This window comes from Grammomys surdaster, unplaced genomic scaffold (genome assembly GCF_004785775.1).
Source record: "Grammomys surdaster isolate TR1022 unplaced genomic scaffold, NIH_TR_1.0 126076, whole genome shotgun sequence".
In the NCBI taxonomy this organism is placed as follows: Eukaryota; Metazoa; Chordata; class Mammalia; order Rodentia; family Muridae; genus Grammomys; species Grammomys surdaster.
In genome coordinates, this window is record NW_021620885.1 from 1,852,100 (window position 1) to 1,861,532 (window position 9,433).

The 9,433-nt window shown below is 41.7% G+C and overlaps 1 pseudogene; it reads right to left on the reverse strand.

Annotated features, from left to right (window-relative positions):
- Positions 1-7,743: 7,743 nt before the first annotated feature.
- LOC114611062 lies at positions 7,744-8,103 on the reverse strand (annotated as a pseudogene).
- Positions 8,104-9,433: the final 1,330 nt, after the last annotated feature.

The window sequence follows — 9,433 nt, forward strand, 5'->3', positions numbered from 1 at the left end:
ATTCACTTTTGCATATTGATTTGAGCCTTGACCAGATTTGCTTGTTTTTAGAGATACTTTTAGAGGGTCATTTGATGTTTCTCTCTCTAGAACCATGGCATTTGCAAACACGAGTCATTTCACTTCCTCCTTTCCTACTTGGATTCTGTTCATTTCTCTCTCTTGCCTAACCACTCCGAATAAGACTTCAGTAGAACATGTAAGGAAGACGGTGAGGATCAGCCGCACTTTGTCTTGTACTTGATCTTGCTTTCAGCTTTTCCTTATTGAGTATGATGCTGATTGAAGGATTGTCACCAGAAACCTTTATTGTCACAAGGATAAATTCGAGACACCAAATACCTTCAGATTTTTTCCTTTTAAAATCAAGGGTTATTAAATATTATCAAACATTTTTACTTCGTCTTTTGAGATAATTATATAATTTTATCTATTTTATTGATGTCACACATTAATCTACTCATTTGAAACATCCCATGCATCCCTGGGAGAGAAAAGAGTTTCTCACTGTGAATATTCTGTTAAAATTTGGTAACATGTTAATTCAGATTCTTTTTTTCAAGTTGGCTTGTTGGTCTATTTAAAGAGGTCTAAAAGTTCTCAAGATAGTCAAATATTTGATTCTATACTGACTATCTCAGATTTTTATTGGAATTGCAACAAACCTATAGATCACTTGAGTCAAGGAGGCATCTAACTAACGAGTATTTCAATTCATGGATTCAATTTCCTCCACTAATTTCTCATAGTAGCAATATTTTTTTTAACTGTACCATTTGCATGTAGTTTTGGTTAAATCTAGCTAAATATTTCAACTTTTGATAGTAGTGTAATTTATCAATTCTTTCTGGAATTGTTGTTAGTATTCAGAATCCAGTTGGTTTGCATATTGTCTTTTGATCCTGTAACCTTGTCTCTAATTTAGTACCTTTTGGGGAAGTGTAACTCCTCAGTGCGTTTTACATGAATGATCAGTTGGTAAAGTGGTTTTGCTTCATCCTCTCCTGTATGACATCATTGTATTGACTGTGACCACTAGGGCAATGATAAACTGAGACACTGAGAACAGGTGCCTCGTTCTTAACCTTAGTTTGGGAAAACATGCACTCTAAGCATTGAAGATCATAACAGCTGTTCATAGTTGTGCTTTGGTACTGCTTCCTATTATTCGTTGATAATTTCCTCACTAAGGGGTGGTAAGCTTTGCCAAATATACTTTCTGCATGAAATTAGAATATCATATGGATTGTGGTTTTAAGTCTCTTTTCCAATGTAGTATGGAATAATTCTAACCTTTTAAAGAATACCTTTATGTTTAATCGTCTTTGCTGTTTCTGAAAAGCAACTCAGTGAAGAACTTTAGCATGTGTCATGGCTTGTTTCTGAGCAGCCTAGGTCTTGTTGCCATGGTGATGTTTTTGACATTACCACTTCCTCATGCTTTGTAATAGAGATGTGGTAGTTTTATTTCATGCCAGTTTCACATCTAAAAAAATTAGCTGAACCTTCTTACATACTCTACTAATTTCTTACTAAGTTTTTTTTTGGATAAAAATGTGAAAATTTATCTGTGAATAGTAACTTTTACAGTTTGTATCAGATTAATTTTTCTGCCCTTCTGTGTTAGCCAGGGCCTTCAGCACAAAGGAGAACAGATAGCCTTTCTTGTTTCTGGGGTGATATGGAGTGTGTCTAAAGTTTCACTATTAAGTCCAATGGTTCCTGTGGTTCAGGAGATTCCTTTATGTCTTTAAAGCTATTGCACTTGCTACCTTCTGGTTTGTAAAGTGCTGGGCTATCTGGCATAATTTTGCTGAATTGTTTTCTTTTCTCTATTAGTTTGATAGTTTGCCTGAAAATATTCTTTCATTTTTAGACTAAGTCTAATTTAAAATGATGGTATGTATGTATGTATGTATGTATGTATGTATGTATGTGTCAAACACATCTGTATTAATTTAAATAACCATTACAATAGACATGTTTCCTAATGAGAAATAAGCCTGTTTACTTCTGCAGCATATAAACCCATGCTCCAAGGTTTAAAAATGTGTGAAAAACATTTTCTGGACTATCCTGGTTGTGGGAGCATTTTACTCAAAGTAGTTTGGACATGTGGAGAGATAGTGGTCAACTCTGAGGTGGCAGGGAATATGCTGGATGTAGCAAAGCTTTGTCACCCGGTTTGCCCAGCATCGTAAGTGTTAGGTGGCATGCAATCAGCCACTGTGGAGAATTGGGTTCTTTCTGTTGAGCGAGGGCAACTGTAGGCATTTCTATCTTTGTGATGAAACACAATGACCAAAGCAACTTGGAGAGGAAACATAGTGTCTGACTTTCACTGCCACAGGACTGCTGATCATTGAGGAAAGTCAGGACAGGAACTCAAAACAGGGCAGGCACCTACTGGCAGGAGCTGATGCGAAGAAGCCATGGAGGGACTTGTTCCTCATGGCTTGCTCACTCTGATTTTTTATAGAATCCAGGACCACCAGCACAGGGGTAGCACCACCCATGATGGGGTGGGCCCACACCCATCAATTACTAATTTAGAGAATGCCCTACAGGCTTGCCTGAGCCCAATCTTATGGAACACTTTTTTCAATTGAGGCTCCCTTCTCTGCAGTGACTCTAACTTGGGTCAAGTTAATATAAAACTCATATAACTAACCTCTTGTCAACTTGACACAAAAATCAAATCACAAGTTACAACCTTTCATATCTTATTCATCACCAAGTTCTCACATTAATATAAATATTAACATAAATATTCCAAGATTTAAAAGTTTCATGGTCTTTACAATTCCAACACTTAAAAGTTCAAAGTCTTTTTAAAGTATCCAAACTTTCTTTTAAAATCCAAAGTCTTTGTAAAACTCAAAAATCTTTTTAAAAGTCTAAAGTCTCTCAACTGTTGGCCCTGGATTCCTGGCCAGAGTGGATATTTTATATATTTTACTCATGGCCAGATTCAGTTTGTCTTTAATTTGGAAAAGGTTCATCTATATTCATAGTAAAGATGAACTTGTAACTTCTTACCACTTATCTTCTCACTTTTAATTGTATTTTCTCTTAAATTGGTTGGATTATCTTCTTTCTCCTCCTTTTTCTTCTCCCTGGAAGCAGAGCAACTACCCTATATATTTATATATACCTTGTACTGGATATTCCAAGATCTGGGAGTGTTTTTGTGTAAACATGTTTATTAGCTTTTTTTGAAATGTTTATTTTCTTATATTTGCTTTTTGAACTTTCTTCCCTGAAAGAGATAAAAATGTGTCTGAGCCTGTAAGGGACTAGACAGGGATAAGCTCGGGGATTGGACAGGAATACTTCATCAGTTCTCCCAAGAATCTGGTGTGGCATAGCCCAGCGTGGGTTTAGCTTCCAACACATCCTCATCTCTTTGTCCTTTGAGTTACTTCAGTCAAGTGAGATAACAGTGTGCATCTGTCTGACACTGGCCTTTACACTGAATATGATTTTCGTGAGGCTTACATTGTGTGTGTCACTATTTCACCTTTGGCATGAATATACAATAGTTGACAGGTCACCTGTTGAGGAACATTCACTTGCTTCTACTTTGGGGTTATGAGGAAAGAACCTGCTATGAGCATTTGGGCAGAATTTCCTGCACAGTAAGAAATCTCTAGCTGGCTAGAATAATGATATAAGAAGATTGAACATTTTATTACATTTCATTATCTGTGTGTGTGCACATGTGCATGAATGTTGGTGTATGTGTGTGCATGTGGCATGTGTGTGTTGGTGCATGTATATGTGTGCATGTGTGTTGGTGTGCGTGTGCGTGTGCGTGTGTGTGTGTGTGTGTGTGAGAGAGAGAGAGAGAGAGAGAGAAATTCACAGGAATCAGTGTGCTAGAGTGCTTCATCATGTGGGTCCTGGATTCAGACTGTTGGGTTTGAATCCAATCCCGGGGCTGTGGGCCCCCAGGGAGATTTTAAGCTGCTGACTTCAGTTGTGCTTTGCTGAGTGCCCACGTCTTCCTGATTTTGCTTTAGTACATTTTCTAGGAAGTTGTCAATTTTGTGAAGGTTTTCATATTTATCAGCATTTAGATTATAATCACTTATTTATTCAATTTCTGCTATTTCTGTATTTGAATTGACCTTTTTATGCCTAATATGGTTCATTCTTTCTCCTTCTTAGGAAATTTCATCAGAAGATGATTTTAAGTGATGAGAGTTTAAATCTCATCAGGACTCGGCTTTCTTCATCTTGTAGATTGCTTCTCTGTGTAAGCTTTATGCCAATTTATGGAAAATAAAATGTATTTTAAAACTTTTTGTCCTCCACTGTACCTTTAAAATCTGTGCAGTGAAGTCTCCCAGTGACCTTGCTCTGGGATGGGTATTCAGACAACTCAAGGTTCTCAGCAAGGCCACTATTGGCTTTTGAGGCCAGACAATTCTTTAATGGAAGGTTCTGGTATGTGCCCTATAATCTGCTGAGCGGCATTCCTGGACTGTGCCTGCCAAGATGCTGGCCAGTCATTCCCTCGTTGTGACACAGCCAAGTTTCCTAGGGGAGGAAGACAAAACTGTTTACAACTCTTATATTCAGACTCACGTAGCATTAAGACTCACCAAGTTTCTAATCTGATAATTGCAATGCTTATCTCATGCATCTTCAGTTTCTTCATTTGCTAACGTAACATTTTTGTTGTTTTGATGTTTGAGATGTTGGGAGATTCGGTAAAATTTATTCCCTAAATTAGCCAATTTCAGTTTATTGGGTATTCTTCCATTGTTGGTTGCCTGCTGATCGATAACTGATCTTGTTAGTGATCTCTGGCCCTTCCAGCACAGCATCTGAAGAGTGCGCATCTATAGTAGACACAAAATCATACTCATCTTTCTGGAATGCCTGCTTTCACTAAGAAATCATGGGGTGACTGAGGTGGGACCTTGAGAAAGGATGTGTAGGAGAGAGGAAAGGAAAAATGGGAAGTGTCTGTTGTTCTAAGTTTCTAGGGCTATCAGAGCTACAAAGGGGAAAGGCTAAACTTAATGTAGCTTGTTTTCAAAAGGTCTTAGGGAGTGACCTGGCTGGGATAGATGGTAGCCCCTTCCTCCTCTTATTTGGTTGCCATTAGAGAATGAGTCTCAGCCTAACAGCTGAGTTGTCCTGTGTAACTGGTGTTTCTTGAGAGGCCAACACTGTATGTAGTTCTGGATTTGGGACTGCTTGTATCTTCCCTCTTCAAAGTCCTCAAGACTAGATGGGTATCCATGACCAAATACCCTCCTGTCTTGCTTCCTTTACTGAGACACAGGTGTCCTAATTGTCTTCCTCAGTGTCCACATGGGCCACAGGACTGTCATAATCACTCTCTGACATTTGTCAGGAGGGCACAGGGGGAAAGGTGTGTAGAGGCAAAGGTGTCAAGGGGCTACTGAGAGGAGTGTCTTATTGGCTTTTACTCAGGTCTAGAATGAAACATTTGGTAGGCTGTGGTGGTTTGATTGAAGATGGCCCCCATAGGCTCATAGGGAGTGGTACTTAGTAGGAGGGATGCTCTTGTCGGAGATGGAGTGGCCATGTTGGATGAAGTGTATCACTAGGGGTGGGGTTTGAGATTTCAAGCTAGGTCCAGCCTCTCTCTCTCTCTCTCTCTCTCTCTCTCTCTCTCTCTCTCTCTCTCCTTACTGTCTGACAATCTGAATGTAGGACAAGGTGTAGCTAACTCTCCAGCACCATGCCTGCCTATGTGATCTAGTGAAACATTTTCCTTTATAAGAGTTGCTGTGGTCATGGTGTGTCTTTATACCAAACATTGACTAAGACATAGGTTTCTAAATGTTTTTGCCAGGAAGGCAAAAGCTTTCCCTGGATGTGGGGTAAGATGAAGGCCAGTGGAAGCCAGACTAGAAGAGCAGCTTCTAAGCCACTGGTGTTTCAGCTTCCAGCAACATTTATTTTTTTTTCTGTTAACTCTTGATATTTTGCCCCGTCCCGCGGGGCAGCTTTTGTCGCAGGGTCCCTCGGAGAAGGCGAGCCTAATGGGAAGAAACAGGGGAGAAAGAGGCGCGAGACCAAGCAAGGAGAAAGAAGGCACAGAGCCAGCTGAATCTTGTCAAGGTCTCACTTTATTGCGGAAGCAGCTACAAGATATACTGTGGGGAATGGAAGGAGGGGGTGACCTCTTGGAGCATGTGGCAAGGGTTTAGGGAACTGGGTTAGGGAACTTGTGGTTGGGTGGGGAATGGAAAACTAAAATTGGGTAAGGGAACATTTGGGTAAGGGGCTGGGTAAGGGGTTGGGTAAGGGGTTGGGTAAGGGGTTGGGTAAGGGGACAAGCTAAACTCTCCGTGGTAAGCCGCAAGCTCCGTGCAAGCATGCTGAGAACAAGGAAGTAACTGTTGTTCTCACGGTGGCAAAGGGCAGGCTGCCCAAGCCAAGTGTTTTTAGCTCCAGGGTATATTTTCCTGGCCCCCAACAATATTTATTTATTTATTTATTTATTTATTTATTTATTTATTTATTATTTATTTTTTAATCTGGAAAGGAATTATTTATTTATTTATTTATTTTCATTTTTTCTTTTCTTTTTTATAATTTATTTTTTCTCAAATCGTAATTCATTCACACAGGGGTTATAAACACAGAAAGGCAGGATGTGGGAAGGGAATGACACTGGAGTGTGGGTGTTCAGGGGGAATACAGATATCTTCAGAACCGGGTATCGGCTGGGTGAAGGTTCAGGGGACAAGTCACTATGACTCTGCCTATGACTCGCTTGTCCTTATCTAAGTTGGTATTATCTGCCAAGGCTACCTATTTACCTATGGCTACTCAGGCTTGTAAATTTCCACAAAAGCTGCCTGTTGACATTAGCTTATAGCCATCTGTTTCAATGTTTTTCCACTGAGACCCAAGACTTGGTGTTAGTATACATGTATGACAGGCCCACTGCTGATTTTAGGCCTATGGCTGATTTTAGGCCTTCAGTGTGTAAGCAGGGCTGCCCCTGACATCTCCTCCCTTCTCTAAGAATAGAAGGGCTGTGGCAATTCTAAACTTGCAAAGGCGGGGATAGAGTCCTGACCTCCAGTATTTGTATCCCCTCTCCAGGAAAAAGACATCGGGACGGGTATGGCCCTCATGCCTCACTGGACAACGACAGGGGGACTGGAGCCATTACAAGGTCCCCTTCAAATTCTTGATATTTATATTTCAGACATTTCAGTGATCAGTTAACCTTTAACAATGTCTAGTCTTTTGACCTTATCACTTAACTACCCAGTGGTGTCACTGCTTGCCAAAGAGGGACTGTCAGAGACACAGTTCTGTATTACCTGAGCTTGGGAGAAGGAAAAGGTTTAATGTGGGTGATGAGCAGGGTGTTTCTGTGTCTCATCACTTCTGAACCAACCTGTGTGGGGGCTGTTCTCCATCCCTTACAGTACCTGGGGTGATGGAAGTTTTAGGAGGTGGGGCCTAGAGAAAGGCAGTGAGGTCACCAGGGTGTGCCTTTGAAGGAGTATTGGGGACACTGGATTATCATCTATCTTGCTGCCATGAGGTGAACAGGCCTCCTCTGCCACACTCCTGCAATGATACACTGTCAAAACTAGGCCAAAACATCTGGGCGAGGGACCATGGTAAAGGCTCTGAAGCTGTGAGTACAAATAAACTTTTTTTTTTTAACATTTGAAACAATAACATTGTTTTATTTCTTCTAGCAGGCATGGGCTGCATATTGTGGTAGGTGTGGTGGGTTCAGTGCATATATGGATGGGGGTGCTTCTGGGAAGTCTGGAGGAAGGACTCATAGCACATTATAGCTAAGCCACCAATAAGGTTAAGAAACTCTTGAAAATCTTGCTGCCCACCACTGTTGAGGTCCAGCTTCTCCATCATGCGGTCAAGGATACCTGGGTCCTTCTGGTTCTTCGTGAAGGCAGCCAGCTCCGTGTTCATGAAGAAAAGGAACTCAGTTTTGGAGAGTTGACAGCTGTTTCCATCCTTCCCACTGTACTTTTGGAAAACAGCCATCAGGGATTCAATGCATCGCTCAGTCTCTGTAGGCAATTTTGCCAAGTTGAGGAGTGAGGTCCAGCTGCGACTGCTGCTGACCATTGCTGAGACAGGAGTGTCTACAAATAAACCTTTTAAAGTTGCATGTCCCGTGTGTTTTGTCACAGTAACAGAAAGCTGACCCAGCAATAAGTGAAAGATTAGAACTCACTCTGTAGGGTAATGGTACTTTAGGAAATCCCAAATGACCTCAAACTTGAGGGAATCACAGAATCTGAAAGCTAGAAGAGACCTTTGAGATCAGGGTTGTCAGGAGGCAACAGAAATAGAATACAGTTGACTGAGGTGAAAGGGGTTAGTCAGGAGGCCATGTAGGGAGATGGACAACAAAATCAATGGAAGTCAGAGAACAAGGCTTGCAGATGGCACTCAGCCAGGGCTGTGGAGAGCTCAGAGGCAAAAATCACAGCAACGCTCTGATCGAAGGAAGGATTCTGCTCTGACGAATGTATTCTGCTCCTTTCTGTCCTTCGTGACTCAGCCTTGGGACAAAGGATCCAGCTTTGTAGAGAGGGCTCATGGGTTTCTGGCCTTTTGCATCATGAGGCGGGGGCTTAGAACTCCCTTCTGATCAGAGCTTTGCCGTTTATAGCAGTGGAGATTCTCCAGGAGAGTGAGCATAGTTTTAGAAAGCAGTCGTGGGTGGTGGGGAAACACCTGCTGAGGTCCAGAGAGACAGCATGCCATTTCAGCAATGCTTTTAATAGAAACAAGTTCTCACCCCTGTGTTTTCTGCAAGCAACATCACAGCAACTGCCTGAAGAAATCACCTCCCAGGGGTGCTTGAGTGCCACAGAGCTCCAGGGATTTTCAGGGATGCTGTTCTTTCATGCTGGGAAGGGATTCAATTAGGAAGCCAGGTCTCCTGGGTGAGCAATGCACCCGGTCCTTAGGAAATCAATACAGGCAGAGGGTGGTCTGGGATTCAACCTGATCAGCTTGGTAAGAAGCTAAACTTCCAAGCAAACAGTAAAAGGTCAAAAGGTATGCCCCAATCCAGCAGTTTGAATAAAAATGCCCCATAGGCTCAGAGGGAGTGGCACTATTATGATGTGTGGCTTTGTTAGAGGTGTGTCACTAGGGGGTGAGGTCTCAGAAACCTGCTGATCCAGATGTTGAGCTACCTCTCCAGCCCAGCCCCACATCTTCCTGCATGCCACCACGCTTCCCACCATGATGATAATGTGCTAAACCTCTGAAATTGTGAGCCAGCCCCAAGAGTAAGTTTCCTTTATATGAGTTGCCATGGTCATGGTCCTTTCACAGCAATAGAAACTGTAAGATAGTGATGTAAAAGCAGTAAGTCAGAGGGACTGGATGGGTGCCTGTTCTGGGAGGAAAGTCATCTGAGAGGAGGACTCAACAGAGAAAT